Consider the following 18,188-nt stretch of genomic DNA (forward strand, 5'->3'; position numbering starts at 1 on the left):
TTTCCGCTTTTTAAACGTTTCACCATTCCAAGTGCATATTTTTCACGATACTAGCGCTGTCTGTTTTCTCGATATTTGGTAACAATTGTTACCAAATGTTACTAAATGTTGTAGGTTTACCCAAAAATCCAGTAAAAGAGAGTTAAGTGAGAGAGAGCAAGTTTGACAGTCCAACAACAACAAACTTACTGGGGTTTACTGAAAGAATTTTATGCAGTAAGATTTTGCAAACTCAGCCATTTTTGGATCAGCTTTTTATGACCAAACACAAAAATTATTAAAAACATTTTTTTTTAATTTTCAAAGTTCAATTTGAACTTAAGTTGCATAAAAATTTCAAAAAATGGAAGAAAATTAGTAAGTAATGCTAAGTTTCATTAAATTAGAAACTAATTACTTATACAGTAGACCACAGATATAGGTTAGGTTAGGGGATGTGCAGTCACTTATGTAGCTGCAGCACTCTGAGACCGGTTAGGTCCGTTGTGATCATCCACAAGAAGAGATACGGTGAAGAGAAGAGACAAAATACAGATCTATAGGGGAGAGAAGATTAGTGAATTAAAGAAGAGTTGAGAGAGTTAAGGTCGATGGCTCTATAAGTCAGACAGTCAAGGTTGTATGTTCCTAACCACTTTATGTTTCTAATTATGCTGTAGACTAGAGCAGGTTCGGTTGTTGAGAAGAAGCTGAGACTCGGTAGAAAATGAGTACCCACTAGTATGTGCCGTCTGTAAGCCAGGGCTGGGCAATGACACAGGAGGTGCTCAAATGTCTCCGTCTCCTCCTCGTCAACACAGAGTCTACAGTAATCAATTGCATCAAGATCCCATTTACTAGTAAAAGACCTGATGTTGCAGTTGCCAGTGATGATTCCCGTCATCACTCTAATTTCAGCTTTGCTCAGGTTCAACAGTGAGCCTCTACACTTGAGGACGGCTTCGGATTTGATATAACAAGATTTGATGGCTTTAAGAGCCGCATGACTATCCACAAAGATAGTCACCGGTTCAACGACCTCAGCATCCAGACTTTTTACCAATTCCGCTGCTTCCAGATCGCGAAGATTTCAGCTTGGAAAACACTACACGCGTTGGTCCAATGCTATAATTGGTTCACTACCCTACCATGCCCAAAGGTACAGTTCCGCCAGAGTTTTTGTGCATGCAGCCTTAGGGCGCTACGCGGCCTGATACTTAATGCCGAGGCCCAGAGGGTTAAAGTTCAGCATTGCGTTCAGAGCTGCTTGTGGCGTACTCCTTCTGGCTCCTGTAAAATGGCGGCGGCTCTTTGTACCTTGTCGACTTGAGGCTCAGACAGTTCCACCAAACAAGAGAACCATAGGACATGATGGGCCTCACCATAGTGTTATACAGCCAGTGTATAGTCGATGGTTTTAGCCCCCAGATTTTCCCAATGGAGTTCTTGTATGCATAGAGTGCAATCATCCCTCTCTTCGCCCGCTCCTCAACGTTCCTTTTCCATCGTAGTTGACAGTCCAGGATTGTGCCGAGGTACTTTGCTTTGGGAGATAGGTGAAGTTGCACTCCATCCAGTGTTGGTGGAGCAAAAACGCCGAGCTTACGCTTCCTAGTGAACATTGCCAGTTCCGTCTTCGTTGGATTTACATCAAGACCATTTGCCCTGACCCAGCGCGACAGCAACAGTAAGGCTCTTTGCATAAGCTCCAAGATTGTAGACGGAAATTTTCCGGAAATCAATATCACCACGTCGTTCGCATAAGGTACAACTTTGATACCTTTCCCGTCCAATTCCCTCAGTATCATATTAATTACCAATAGCCATGGTAACGGCGAAAGCACCCCTCCCTGAGGTGTGCCTCTAGTTACCGTTTTCTTGATTTTTGAATCCCCCTCACTTGAATTTATAATTCTGTTATTAAGCCTTTTATCTATCCAATATGTCAGGGTATCAGGAATGCAAACTTCTTTATGTTAGTGGTTTATGGATTCGTTGCTAAATGCTCCCTCTATATCTAAGAAGGCGACCAGCGTAAAATTTGAATTTTCCATGTTCCTCTCAATGTAGCCTACCACTTCGTGCAGTGCATTCCACAGACTTGCCCTTTATGTATGCGTGTTGTGAGTTGCTAAGAGAGGTGGTGTCTATACGACTCCTTATCTCCAGGTCGATCAGTCTTTCGAGAGTCTTGAGGAGAAAGGATGACAAACTAATGGGTCTATAGTCTTTAGGTGCAGAGTGGCTTGGTTTCCCTGCTTTGCGAATGTAAGTAACCTTTACCTCGTTCCATAGATCCGGAACATACGAGAGAGTCAAATACGCAGTATAGATCTTCTCAAGGATCAGATATATACTTGGCGAGGCATATTGAAGCATCGCCGGTAGAATTCCATCTGGTCCTGGTGATTGGCCCATAGTATCTTTTTTCTGTTAACCACCTTGCTAATGAGATCCAGATCCGGAGTGGCAAAAGGCTGAGTGTCATCACGTTCACCGTCGATTGTACCCATATCTTTGCAACCTGGGAAATGAGTCTCGGCTAAGAGATTTAGAGTCTCAGAACCTGAATCCGTCCACGCTCCATCCTGCTTCTTAATACTACCGATGGACGTAGTTTTCGAAACCTAGCAGCGTCGTTGACTCCTTCTATCGACTCACAGAAATTTACTCATGACTTTTTCTTCGCTCGTTTTATCTCACTCTTGTATTTGTTGAAACTAGCTCTATAGGCTGAACTATAGGAGTTCAGCTGGCAGTTCGTTAGCTCCGTGAATTTGTCCCAGTTTGTTCTCTTTGGATTCCGATAAGGCTGTTGTTTACATCCGTCCAAAGAGTACTAGAAGAGAATCTTTAAATGATCCGAGAAGGAACATTCATCAGATACCCTCCAATTTCTGATGACGGAGACATCTAGATTTGAGAGGGTTAAGTCAGTGACCTCCTCTCTATCCTTAACTTCGGATCACTACCCCTATTACATATGCGTAAATTATAGGATAAAATGAAATCGAAAATGGACTCACCTCGTTTGTTTTGTATCTTTGCTACCCCATTGAAAATGGTGAGCATTTGCATCCCAAGATAACATTGCAGGTGCTCGTCATTTCATCGAGCATTTTTTGTACACCGGTGCTGAGTGGATCCATCTCCTCAAAGGGCATATAGACTGAGGAGAGCAGGGTGGCCTTCCCCGTCGAATGCTCCAGCCTTACGGTGCACATGTCACCATTGCTGTAATTAGATAGAAAGATCAGATTTCAATTCTTATTACCTACTATACATGTTCGAACCTTGTCCCCCATGGACGCGGCAAATATGTCAAAGTTGGTATTCCTTAGTCCAGAAACCATATTTTTATAAATATATGGCTCCTGAACTAAGGCAATGTCCACTTCAGAGTTCGTGAGGGACAGGAGTAGTTCGGCGGCTGGTGCCTTGCAATGATGCAGATTGATCTGCTTTATGCGCAGCCTATGCCGCTTCCCTACTCCTACTGAGTTTCGGTGACCAGGGATATAAGAACATCCAAAAAAAATCGTGAAATTTGTTCTTATAAACAGATTTTTCTTATATGAATGTATTTTATAAAACAAACTGTTTTCATATATGTGTGAAATATTTTCTTATATCCGTGTATTTCTTATATAAGATGTTCTTATATCCGTGGTCTGCTGTATATTTTTAGGCAAGTTCGGATAGAGGGCAATGTATTGATGCAGGATGTTTAAATGTTCCCGGGGAACATACCAAATCAATGTTTCTTTTATTATTCATTTTATTTTTAATATCAAATGCAATACAAATAATTGTGTCCGTCCTTTGTTTCTTGATTATTTTGGCGCAAATCAAATGTTTTCATGAACCAGCTGTTTATTTGCTAAATCTTATTAAATGCTTTATTTTCTCAGCATTATCGCAAAAGAGAGTAAATAATGCTTACTCCCTGAACTAGAACTTACTGAATAAATGTTACAGAAAAAGTAACCAGAAACACCTATTGTATTTAGGTTCATCTGTTTCGGAATTTTGTTCACTGCTCGATGGAATACAAATTTGTTTAATTAACTTCTATTAAAGTAGATTAAATTAATAATTATGTAAAATAGTGCCTTTGTGCCAATTGTCTGCACTTTTTTCCAATAGTCGGCATGTCGCATTTTAGTTAAACAAAAATTATATATTTAATCGATTTTTCTGCTATTTGCAATAATAAATTATTACTTTGTGACGTTTCCATCAGTGTTGTATTGAAAAGGTTATATAAAATAGCATTGTTTATTAAAATATCAAAATTATAAAACATGGTGCCGTCTTTGGGAACCTGTTATCCAATTTTCGGCATGGCTAAATAAGGCATTTCAGAGGTTAAAGAAATTTAAGATAAAACAATGTCTTCCATTATGTAAAAATACTCAAAACTGATTTTTTATAAATTAATCGTTAATTAGAGCATTTATTAAATTTTTTCCACCCATACCTTAAAAATGTTTGTTCCTAAAAGCGACATCGATAAAAATATCATAATTACAAATATTTTTTAATGGTTTTAAATTCTAAAGTATTCTCCTCTATGTTCTTTACAATTACGAAGAATATCCTTGTAAAAATATATAATATTAATATAATTAATATATGGTGCCTACCGGAAAAAATGGACCTCTATTTATAATTTTTAGTGGGGAAATTTGGTACCCAAAAAGAACCTCTTGTACTAAATTTCAGCGAATTCGGTTTAAAAACGCGATTAAGCCCCCCAAAATACCGTAAATTCGGGGGTACTCTTATAAGGGGGCTACCAGAAAAAGTGGACCGATATTTATAATATTTTAATTTTAATACCCAAAAAAGAACCCAATGTACCAAATTTCAGGCAATATCGATAGTATCGCTTGTTTTATTTTTTTAATTGAATATTGATTGATAGTTTTGGCTATCGATATTATCGGACAAAATAACATAGATTAGGTTTTCCCAATACTCCAATATCATTTGCGCGCTTTTTCGACTTTGTGTTTGTGAAAAGTGTATTGTAAAATACGTATTTTTGACAAAAAAAAATCGACAGTAAATACGCATGGACCCTTAAAAGTATTATGCAATACCGAACAATATAAATTTGGTTAGAAGCACGTACATGATACAATAATGCAAGGTAAGACAGCTTGAGGTGAATAAGCAACTATGCACGTCTGGCCTCTTCTGTCAAAAATAAAAAAATATTAGCAACAAGTGTTTGTGTTTATTTGACATTTTTTCAATACAAAACTAAAAACGCGAAAAAGGAATAAAAGGATATGATTTATTCCCAAAACCCAGTAGGGAATACCATAAAATGTTTGTTTCATCCATAAGAAAGTAATTACTTCCAGACGAACGTGTTTAAACATTATTTTCATTTCAATTAAATTCGAATATATTTCAATTTATTTTGAATTTATTTGACATAGTATTCAAAACAATACTCATACATACACAAAGTATGTATTTTGATTTGATGGAACAAGTCACCTTGAGAAAAAATTTTAATCAGTTGGTAGCTGTGCCCTACCTTGTAATAATTATACCATGGCACGTACATTTTTCAGAAACGCGAACAAAAAAACAAAAAAAAAAAATTCCAACAATATTAAAACCACTGACTGTGGTTCTCTTTGAAGCAGGGGAAACTGATATTTAAATTCATATACCATCCCAAGTAGGTATTAAGATTAATTATGTGATTTATTTTCAGTCCCAAATGAGATTTGCGTTTGAGATTCGGCATTTGCTTTTTGAATCAATAGTGCTGCGCCTTTGTGGTTGTATTAATAATTTGTTTCTTCTTAATATGTTGTTTGTTTCTTCTTTATATTTCTGCATTTAAACAAACATAAAATCTGGCATTTTCATTCCCAAATAGTGGTGGAAAATTACCGATAATATCGATAGTTTGAAATGAAATATCGAACTATCTAATGTTTAAAATATCGATGTTTTTACAGCTCTTATATGCGTCTGTGCCGTTATTTGAAGGCTATACCATAACGTTGGCCGATGTAAGTCATTTTCAATACCAAACATCTTGAGTAGTAGCAATGTATGTATAAAATTTCACAGCTCTATCTTCAATATTACGGTAAAATGACGGGCATGCTTAAATCGACTTTGAATTTTCTATTATTAAGAATATTTCGAGGTGTTGCAAAGGGAATTATCAATTTAATATAAACCAGGGTCGAGCAGAGCGTAAAAAATCTGTTCTTACGCATTTGTTTGTGTGTGTGTGTCAATAGTTTTTCAGTTGCATGTGTGTGAGAGAATAGTGATATCTATTCTCGCAAGCGAGCACGCGTGCGGTGTTCCGCCCGATACGAATATAAACTCCACCTTAATGGTTGAAGTTTTACAATTGATATTCTTGTGATGAAAAAAATTAAAAAAAAAATATATAGGAGATATATAGCAAAAAAAATTGCATAATTCAAAAACTTGATATTAACTTTCCCACCCCAAATATCTTGTTGAACATTGAACTATACCAGAACTGCAAAAAGGTATAATTTTTCCATATCATAGAGGAAAACCTGCCATTGTAAAAATTACATTATTGCAGGTTCGGGAACAGCCAATATATCAAACATTAGTTTGGTAGTCTACAGTGGTCGACATCCATTTAAGCGCATATGATATTTTTCAGATTTTACTATGAAAACACATTACTATTATATATATATTTTTTAAACAAAATGCTGAATTTATTCAAGGTATCTCGATATTCGAAAACACCATATCAAATATTAGGTTGGTAGTCTACAGTGGTCGACATTCGTTTGAGTGCATATGATATTTTTTAGATTTTACTATGAAAACACATTACTATTATATATATTTTTTAAACAAAATGGTGAATTTTTATTCAAGGTATCTCGATATTCGAAAACACCAAACAAATTTTTTTAATCACTTTTTGAAATACAGGGTCAGGAAAATCGTTTGAGCGCAGCTCATTTTAAAATATTTGTATGTAGTAAGTTTGGTAATAATCTAAAAATAAAAAAAGAGTAAATATACATAATAAATTACTCATATATTTTACATATATGGGTTCGGTTAAGAAATTATATGGTGCGGACATAAATATTATAAATTTTATGCGAAAATATGGACATTCTAATACAAAAATCGGAAAATTTATAAATCATTACGATGTAAAGCCATCAACAAGGGACAATTCCAATTTTACTTTAAAAGATAAAGGAAGAATTCGGAAGAAACCAGCTTAAAATCGGTATTTCAGCAGCAAAATTAAGGAATTTTTCAGCTATTTGTTACAATAAGTACAATTTCTCGGTATTTAAAGTCTACTCCTAAAATAAGACGAACTGAACTAATATCCAAGCTACGTTTAACGAACGCTTACAAGTACAAATATTGGAATTCGATGAATACATATGGCTTAGAAACATTCATTGTAAATTATTATATTACTGACGAAATAAATTGTTTTTCGGTAAATGTAAAAAACAACTGGATCGAAGCTAGATTTCTGAGGGGAGTCTTATGCTATGGGGTGCATACTCGTACGGATATAAGCTTTTAATTTGTGATGTGTCCACCAAAAATGGATTCTGAAATGTATATTGAATTATTAGACGACGTTTTAGTAAAACATTTTGATTAAAAATATGACAAGGATATACGTTTTCGCCAGAATAACGCTTTCATCCATGCCCGAAGCAAACAAAAACTTATCTTTTTAGTAAACACAAATTGAATTAGTTTTTTACTTTTTACAACTACAATGTATCACTATTATTTATTTTTACCAGGGATGGAAAATTCAGTACAACAGTACTTTTTTCAGTACCGTTTTACCCAAAAAAGTACCGTAGTACCCCCGTGACCATTTCAGTACCATTCCAATCCTTCATTAAACCATGATCCTTCATTAACCATATACACCCAGAGAAAAAATGACGACATCCGTATACAAAATCAGCACATACGGTGTGAATTGTGTATCAACACAGTTTGTGTTTAACTTGAACACTGCGTTGTCAATTTGATACTGAGATTTTAACAACGGTTTCGATCACGAACGTGTACAAGTTGACAACATCAGTGCTCAAAAGTTGTCACCAAAGCGGTGTCGAATGGACATTCTTTAGTGTAAATGTTGAAGTATCCATACCGTTTCATTCTCATTTTGTTCCCAGAGTAATACCAATAAAAACAAATATTTTTATTTATTTCAAACATATTTTATTAAAAGAAAAAAAAAACATGCGTTTACACATATAATTTTTAGTTAAATAAATCAAATTCATTTCATTCTAAGTGAAATGTGGAAATAATAAAATCTTTAAATCTTTATATCGAAATCAATATTTAAATATAATATAGCATATGAGAAAATTAAACAAATTAAAATTAATAATATTTGTTGCATGTGTGTGAGAGAATAGTGATATCTATTCTCGCAAGCGTGCACGCGTGCGGTGTTCCGCCCGATACGAATATAAACTCCACCTTAATGGTGGAAGTTTTACAATTGATATTCTTGTGATGAAAAAAATTAAAAAAAATATATAGGAGATATATAGCAAAAAAAATTGCATAATTCAAAAACTTGATATTAACATTTCCACCCCAAATATCTTGTTGAACATTGAACTATACCAGAACTGCAAAAAGGTATAATTTTTCCATATCATAGAGGAAAACCTGCCATTGTAAAAATTACATTATTGCAGGTTCGGGAACAGCCAATATATCAAACATTAGTTTGGTAATCTACAGTGGTCGACATCCATTTAAGCGCATATGATATTTTTCAGATTTTACTATGAAAACACATTACTATTATATATATAAACATTTTGATTAAAAATATGACAAGGATATACGTTTTCGCCAGAATAACGCTTTCATCCATGCCCGAAGCAAACAAAAACTTATCTTTTTAGTAAACACAAATTGAATTAGTTTTTTACTTTTTACAACTACAATGTATCACTATTATTTATTTTTACCAGGGATGGAAAATTCAGTACAACAGTACTTTTTTCAGTACCGTTTTACCCAAAAAAGTACCGTAGTACCCCCGTGACCATTTCAGTACCATTCCAATCCTTCATTAAACCATGATCCTTCATTAACCATATACACCCAGAGAAAAAATGACGACATCCGTATACAAAATCAGCACATACGGTGTGAATTGTGTAGCAACACAGTTTATGTTTAACTTGAACACTGCGTTGTCAATTTGATACTGAGATTTTAACAACGGTTTCGATCACGAACGTGTACAAGTTGACAACATCAGTGCTCAAAAGTTGTCACCAAAGCGGTGTCGAATGGACATTCTTTAGTGTCAATTTTGAAGTATCCATACCGTTTCATTCTCATTTTGTTCCCAGAGTAATACCAATAAAAACAAATATTTTTATTTATTTCAAACATATTTTATTAAAAGAAAAAAAAAACATGCGTTTACACATATAATTTTTAGTTAAATAAATCAAATTCATTTCATTCTAAGTGAAATGTGGAAATAATAAAATCTTTAAATCTTTATATCGAAATCAATATTTAAATATAATATAGCATATGAGAAAATTAAACAAATTAAAATTAATAATATTTGTTGCATGTGTGTGAGAGAATAGTGATATCTATTCTCGCAAGCGTGCACGCGTGCGGTGTTCCGCCCGATACGAATATAAACTCCACCTTAATGGTGGAAGTTTTACAATTGATATTCTTGTGATGAAAAAAATTAAAAAAAATATATAGGAGATATATAGCAAAAAAAATTGCATAATTCAAAAACTTGATATTAACATTTCCACCCCAAATATCTTGTTGAACATTGAACTATACCAGAACTGCAAAAGGGTATAATTTTTCCATATCATAGAGGAAAACCTGCCATTGTAAAAATTACATTATTGCAGGTTCGGGAACAGCCAATATATCAAACATTAGTTTGGTAGTCTACAGTGGTCGACATCCATTTAAGCGCATATGATATTTTTCAGATTTTACTATGAAAACACATTACTATTATATATATACATTTTGATTAAAATATGACAAGGATATACGTTTTCGCCAGAATAACGCTTTCATCCATGCCCGAAGCAAACAAAAACTTATCTTTTTAGTAAACACAAATTGAATTAGTTTTTTACTTTTTACGACTACAATGTATCACTATTATTTATTTTTACCAGGGATGGAAAATTCAGTACAACAGTACTTTTTTCAGTACCGTTTTACCCAAAAAAGTATCGTAGTACCCCCGTGACCATTTCAGTACCATTTTCATTAAACCATGATCCTTCATTAACCATATACACCCAGAGAAAAAATGACGACATCCGTATACAAAATCAGCACATACGGTGTGAATTGTGTAGCAACACAGTTTATGTTTAACTTGAACACTGCGTTGTCAATTTGATACTGAGATTTTAACAACGGTTTCGATCACGAACGTGTACAAGTTGACAACATCAGTGCTCAAAAGTTGTCACCAAAGCGGTGTCGAATGGACATTCTTTAGTGTCAATTTTGAAGTATCCATACCGTTTCATTCTCATTTTGTTCCCAGAGTAATACCAATAAAAACAAATATTTTTATTTATTTCAAACATATTTTATTAAAAGAAAAAAAAAACATGCGTTTACACATATAATTTTTAGTTAAATAAATCAAATTCATTTCATTCTAAGTGAAATGTGGAAATAATAAAATCTTTAAATCTTTATATCGAAATCAATATTTAAATATAATATAGCATATGAGAAAATTAAACAAATTAAAATTAATAATATTTGTTGCATGTGTGTGAGAGAATAGTGATATCTATTCTCGCAAGCGTGCACGCGTGCGGTGTTCCGCCCGATACGAATATAAACTCCACCTTAATGGTGGAAGTTTTACAATTGATATTCTTGTGATGAAAAAAATTAAAAAAAATATATAGGAGATATATAGCAAAAAAATTGCATAATTCAAAAACTTGATATTAACATTTCCACCCCAAATATCTTGTTGAACATTGAACTATACCAGAACTGCAAAAGGGTATAATTTTTCCATGTCATAGAGGAAAACCTGCCATTGTAAAAATTACATTATTGCAGGTTCGGGAACAGCCAATATATCAAACATTAGTTTGGTAGTCTACAGTGGTCGACATCCATTTAAGCGCATATGATATTTTTCAGATTTTACTATGAAAACACATTACTATTATATATATATTTTTTAAACAAAATGCTGAATTTATTCAAGGTATCTCGATATTCGAAAACACCATATCAAATATTAGGTTGGTAGTCTACAGTGGTCGACATTCGTTTGAGTGCATATGATATTTTTTAGATTTTACTATGAAAACACATTACTATTATATATATTTTTTAAACAATTTGTATGGTGAAGTTTTTATCTAAAAATAAAAAAGAGTAAATATACATAATAAATTCATATAATATACCATTATAACATAAATATTATAAATTTTATGCGAAAATATGGACATTTTTCGGAAAATTTATAAATCATTACGATGTAAAGCCATACAAGGGACAATTCAATTTTACTTTAAGCCCAGCTCGATTTTAAAAATATTCAATGGGCTGGTAAATCAATACCAATGCTTGTTAAGGTTTGTAACTTTGCACATATATATTTGAAGATAAAAGAGAAGAAAAATAATTTACAAAAAAATTTTGTTATTGTTTTGTTGTTGTTTTTTGTAATTAAAGAAAAGTCCTTATTTTTGATGGCGGGACACTGGAACAAATCCGAAAATTACGGTAAATTTTGGCTCTCGAAAATATTGACTTCGCTCTAAAATTAACAAAATGGCGGATTAAATTTATAATCGTGCCCGCCATCGCAAAAGAGAAAAACGCATTCACTTGATGCTGACACAATAAATCGGCTATATTTTCAAGAGTTCTTGAGATTTTCACTTGAAATTTTGTAGAGACATTCTTGATTTAGTGTAGATTCGAATTAAATCAAAAAAAATTTTGACCCCGAGAATGGGGGGGGGTCCCCTTAAAAGATAAAGGAAGAATTCGGAAGAAACCAGCTTAAAATCGGTATTTCAGCAGCAAAATTAAGGAATTTTTCAGCTATTTGTTACAATAAGTACAATTTCTCGGTATTTAAAGTCTACTCCTAAAATAAGACGAACTGAACTAATATCCAAGCTACGTTTAACGAACGCTTACAAGTACAAATATTGGAATTCGATGAATACATATGGCTTAGAAACATTCATTGTAAATTATTATATTACTGACGAAATAAATTGTTTTTCGGTAAATGTAAAAAACAACTGGATCGAAGCTAGATTTCTGAGGGGAGTCTTATGCTATGGGGTGCATACTCGTACGGATATAAGCTTTTAATTTGTGATGTGTCCACCAAAAATGGATTCTGAAATGTATATTGAATTATTAGACGACGTTTTAGTAAAACATTTTGATTAAAAATATGACAAGGATATACGTTTTCGCCAGAATAACGCTTTCATCCATGCCCGAAGCAAACAAAAACTTATCTTTTTAGTAAACACAAATTGAATTAGTTTTTTACTTTTTACAACTACAATGTATCACTATTATTTATTTTTACCAGGGATGGAAAATTCAGTACAACAGTACTTTTTTCAGTACCGTTTTACCCAAAAAAGTACCGTAGTACCCCCGTGACCATTTCAGTACCATTCCAATCCTTCATTAAACCATGATCCTTCATTAACCATATACACCCAGAGAAAAAATGACGACATCCGTATACAAAATCAGCACATACGGTGTGAATTGTGTATCAACACAGTTTGTGTTTAACTTGAACACTGCGTTGTCAATTTGATACTGAGATTTTAACAACGGTTTCGATCACGAACGTGTACAAGTTGACAACATCAGTGCTCAAAAGTTGTCACCAAAGCGGTGTCGAATGGACATTCTTTAGTGTAAATTTTAAAGTATCCATACCGTTTCATTCTCATTTTGTTCCCAGAGTAATACCAATAAAAACAAATATTTTTATTTATTTCAAACATATTTTATTAAAAGAAAAAAAAAACATGCGTTTACACATATAATTTTTAGTTAAATAAATCAAATTCATTTCATTCTAAGTGAAATGTGGAAATAATAAAATCTTTAAATCTTTATATCGAAATCAATATTTAAATATAATATAGCATATGAGAAAATTAAACAAATTAAAATTAATAATATTTGTTGCATGTGTGTGAGAGAATAGTGATATCTATTCTCGCAAGCGTGCACGCGTGCGGTGTTCCGCCCGATACGAATATAAACTCCACCTTAATGGTGGAAGTTTTACAATTGATATTCTTGTGATGAAAAAAATTAAAAAAAATATATAGGAGATATATAGCAAAAAAAAATTGCATAATTCAAAAACTTGATATTAACATTTCCACCCCAAATATCTTGTTGAACATTGAACTATACCAGAACTGCAAAAAGGTATAATTTTTCCATATCATAGAGGAAAACCTGCCATTGTAAAAATTACAACATTTTGACATTATTGCTTAAAAGGTATTTCAGCAGCAAAATTAAGAATTTTTCAATTTATCAAACATTTTAAAATGGAACTAATATCCAAGCTACGTTTAACGAACGCTTACAAGTACAAATATTGGAATTCGATGAATACATATCCATTGTAAATTATTATAAGCGCGGTAAATGTAAAAAACAATGGATATTTTTCAGATTTTACTATGAAAACACATATATTGAATTATTATATATAAAACATTTTGATTAAAAATATGACAAGGATATACGTTTTCGCCAGAATAACGCTTTCATCCATGCCCGAAGCAAACAAAAACTTATCTTTTTAGTAAACACAAATTGAATTAGTTTTTTACTTTTTACAACTACAATGTATCACTATTATTTATTTTTACCAGGGATGGAAAATTCAGTACAACAGTACTTTTTTCAGTACCGTTTTACCCAAAAAAGTACCGTAGTACCCCCGTGACCATTTCAGTACCATTCCAATCCTTCATTAAACCATGATCCTTCATTAACCATATACACCCAGAGAAAAAATGACGACATCCGTATACAAAATCAGCACATACGGTGTGAATTGTGTATCAACACAGTTTGTGTTTAACTTGAACACTGCGTTGTCAATTTGATACTGAGATTTTAACAACGGTTTCGATCACGAACGTGTACAAGTTGACAACATCAGTGCTCAAAAGTTGTCACCAAAGCGGTGTCGAATGGACATTCTTTAGTGTCAATTTTGAAGTATCCATACCGTTTCATTCTCATTTTGTTCCCAGAGTAATACCAATAAAAACAAATATTTTTATTTATTTCAAACATATTTTATTAAAAGAAAAAAAACATGCGTTTACACATATAATTTTTAGTTAAATAAATCAAATTCATTTCATTCTAAGTGAAATGTGGAAATAATAAAATCTTTAAATCTTTATATCGAAATCAATATTTAAATATAATATAGCATATGAGAAAATTAAACAAATTAAAATTAATAATATTTGTTGCATGTGTGTGAGAGAATAGTGATATCTATTCTCGCAAGCGTGCACGCGTGCGGTGTTCCGCCCGATACGAATATAAACTCCACCTTAATGGTGGAAGTTTTACAATTGATATTCTTGTGATGAAAAAAATTAAAAAAAATATATAGGAGATATATAGCAAAAAAAAAATTGCATAATTCAAAAACTTGATATTAACATTTCCACCCCAAATATCTTGTTGAACATTGAACTATACCAGAACTGCAAAAAGGTATAATTTTTCCATATCATAGAGGAAAACCTGCCATTGTAAAAATTACATTATTGCAGGTTCGGGAACAGCCAATATATCAAACATTAGTTTGGTAGTCTACAGTGGTCGACATCCATTTAAGCGCATATGATATTTTTCAGATTTTACTATGAAAACACATTACTATTATATATATAAACATTTTGATTAAAAATATGACAAGGATATACGTTTTCGCCAGAATAACGCTTTCATCCATGCCCGAAGCAAACAAAAACTTATCTTTTTAGTAAACACAAATTGAATTAGTTTTTTACTTTTTACAACTACAATGTATCACTATTATTTATTTTTACCAGGGATGGAAAATTCAGTACAACAGTACTTTTTTCAGTACCGTTTTACCCAAAAAAGTATCGTAGTACCCCCGTGACCATTTCAGTACCATTCCAATCCTTCATTAAACCATGATCCTTCATTAACCATATACACCCAGAGAAAAAATGACGACATCCGTATACAAAATCAGCACATACGGTGTGAATTGTGTAGCAACACAGTTTATGTTTAACTTGAACACTGCGTTGTCAATTTGATACTGAGATTTTAACAACGGTTTCGATCACGAACGTGTACAAGTTGACAACATCAGTGCTCAAAAGTTGTCACCAAAGCGGTGTCGAATGGACATTCTTTAGTGTCAATTTTGAAGTATCCATACCGTTTCATTCTCATTTTGTTCCCAGAGTAATACCAATAAAAACAAATATTTTTATTTATTTCAAACATATTTTATTAAAAGAAAAAAAACATGCGTTTACACATATAATTTTTAGTTAAATAAATCAAATTCATTTCATTCTAAGTGAAATGTGGAAATAATAAAATCTTTATATCGAAATCAATATTTAAATATAATATAGCATATGAGAAAATTAAACAAATTAAAATTAATAATATTTGTTGCATGTGTGTGAGAGAATAGTGATATCTATTCTCGCAAGCGTGCACGCGTGCGGTGTTCCGCCCGATACGAATATAAACTCCACCTTAATGGTGGAAGTTTTACAATTGATATTCTTGTGATGAAAAAAATTAAAAAAAATATATAGGAGATATATAGCAAAAAAATTGCATAATTCAAAAACTTGATATTAACATTTCCACCCCAAATATCTTGTTGAACATTGAACTATACCAGAACTGCAAAAGGGTATAATTTTTCCATATCATAGAGGAAAACCTGCCATTGTAAAAATTACATTATTGCAGGTTCGGGAACAGCCAATATATCAAACATTAGTTTGGTAGTCTACAGTGGTCGACATCCATTTAAGCGCATATGATATTTTTCAGATTTTACTATGAAAACACATTACTATTATATATATATTTTTTAAACAAAATGCTGAATTTATTCAAGGTATCTCGATATTCGAAAACACCATATCAAATATTAGGTTGGTAGTCTACAGTGGTCGACATTCGTTTGAGTGCATATGATATTTTTTAGATTTTACTATGAAAACACATTACTATTATATATATTTTTTAAACAAAATGGTGAATTTTTATTCAAGGTATCTCGATATTCAAAAACACCAAACACATTTTTTTATTCACTTTTTGAAATACAGGGTCAGGAAAATCGTTTGAGCGCAGCTCATTTTAAAATATTTGTATGTAGTAAGTTTGGTAATAATCTAAAAATAAAAAAGAGTAAATATACATAATAAATTACTCATATATTTTACATATATGGGTTCGGTTAAGACATTATATGGTGCGGACATAAATATTATAAATTTTATGCGAAAATATGGACATTCTAATACAAAAATCGGAAAATTTATAAATCATTACGATGTAAAGCCATCAACAAGGGACAATTCCAATTTTACTTTAAAAGATAAAGGAAGAATTCGGAAGAAACCAGCTTAAAATCGGTATTTCAGCAGCAAAATTAAGGAATTTTTCAGCTATTTGTTACAATAAGTACAATTTCTCGGTATTTAAAGTCTACTCCTAAAATAAGACGAACTGAACTAATATCCAAGCTACGTTTAACGAACGCTTACAAGTACAAATATTGGAATTCGATGAATACATATGGCTTAGAAACATTCATTGTAAATTATTATATTACTGACGAAATAAATTGTTTTTCGGTAAATGTAAAAAACAACTGGATCGAAGCTAGATTTCTGAGGGGAGTCTTATGCTATGGGGTGCATACTCGTACGGATATAAGCTTTTAATTTGTGATGTGTCCACCAAAAATGGATTCTGAAATGTATATTGAATTATTAGACGACGTTTTAGTAAAACATTTTGATTAAAAATATGACAAGGATATACGTTTTCGCCAGAATAACGCTTTCATCCATGCCCGAAGCAAACAAAAACTTATCTTTTTAGTAAACACAAATTGAATTAGTTTTTTACTTTTTACAACTACAATGTATCACTATTATTTATTTTTACCAGGGATGGAAAATTCAGTACAACAGTACTTTTTTCAGTACCGTTTTACCCAAAAAAGTACCGTAGTACCCCCGTGACCATTTCAGTACCATTCCAATCCTTCATTAAACCATGATCCTTCATTAACCATATACACCCAGAGAAAAAATGACGACATCCGTATACAAAATCAGCACATACGGTGTGAATTGTGTATCAACACAGTTTGTGTTTAACTTGAACACTGCGTTGTCAATTTGATACTGAGATTTTAACAACGGTTTCGATCACGAACTGGTACAAGTTGACAACATCAGTGCTCAAAAGTTGTCACCAAAGCGGTGTCGAATGGACATTCTTTAGTGTCAATTTTGAAGTATCCATACCGTTTCATTCTCATTTTGTTCCCAGAGTAATACCAATAAAAACAAATATTTTTATTTATTTCAAACATATTTTATTAAAAGAAAAAAAAAACATGCGTTTACACATATAATTTTTAGTTAAATAAATCAAATTCATTTCATTCTAAGTGAAATGTGGAAATAATAAAATCTTTAAATCTTTATATCGAAATCAATATTTAAATATAATATAGCATATGAGAAAATTAAACAAATTAAAATTAATAATATTTGTTGCATGTGTGTGAGAGAATAGTGATATCTATTCTCGCAAGCGTGCACGCGTGCGGTGTTCCGCCCGATACGAATATAAACTCCACCTTAATGGTGGAAGTTTTACAATTGATATTCTTGTGATGAAAAAAATTAAAAAAAATATATAGGAGATATATAGCAAAAAAAAAATTGCATAATTCAAAAACTTGATATTAACATTTCCACCCCAAATATCTTGTTGAACATTGAACTATACCAGAACTGCAAAAAGGTATAATTTTTCCATATCATAGAGGAAAACCTGCCATTGTA

General features: G+C 32.3%; 1 protein-coding gene across 1 annotated transcript in view; it reads left to right on the forward strand.

Moving 5' to 3' along the window:
* Window positions 1–18,188, forward strand: part of LOC133324404 (hemicentin-1) — a gene marked incomplete at its 5' end in the record, with an annotated part of 177,357 nt that overhangs the window by 77,037 nt on the left and 82,132 nt on the right. The gene's annotated exons all lie outside the window — the stretch shown is intronic.

This window comes from Musca vetustissima, unplaced genomic scaffold, assembly GCF_032173495.1.
Source record: "Musca vetustissima isolate MV318-11 ecotype Yass unplaced genomic scaffold, APGP_CSIRO_Mvet_v1 utg12726, whole genome shotgun sequence".
Lineage (NCBI taxonomy): Eukaryota > Metazoa > Arthropoda > Insecta > Diptera > Muscidae > Musca > Musca vetustissima.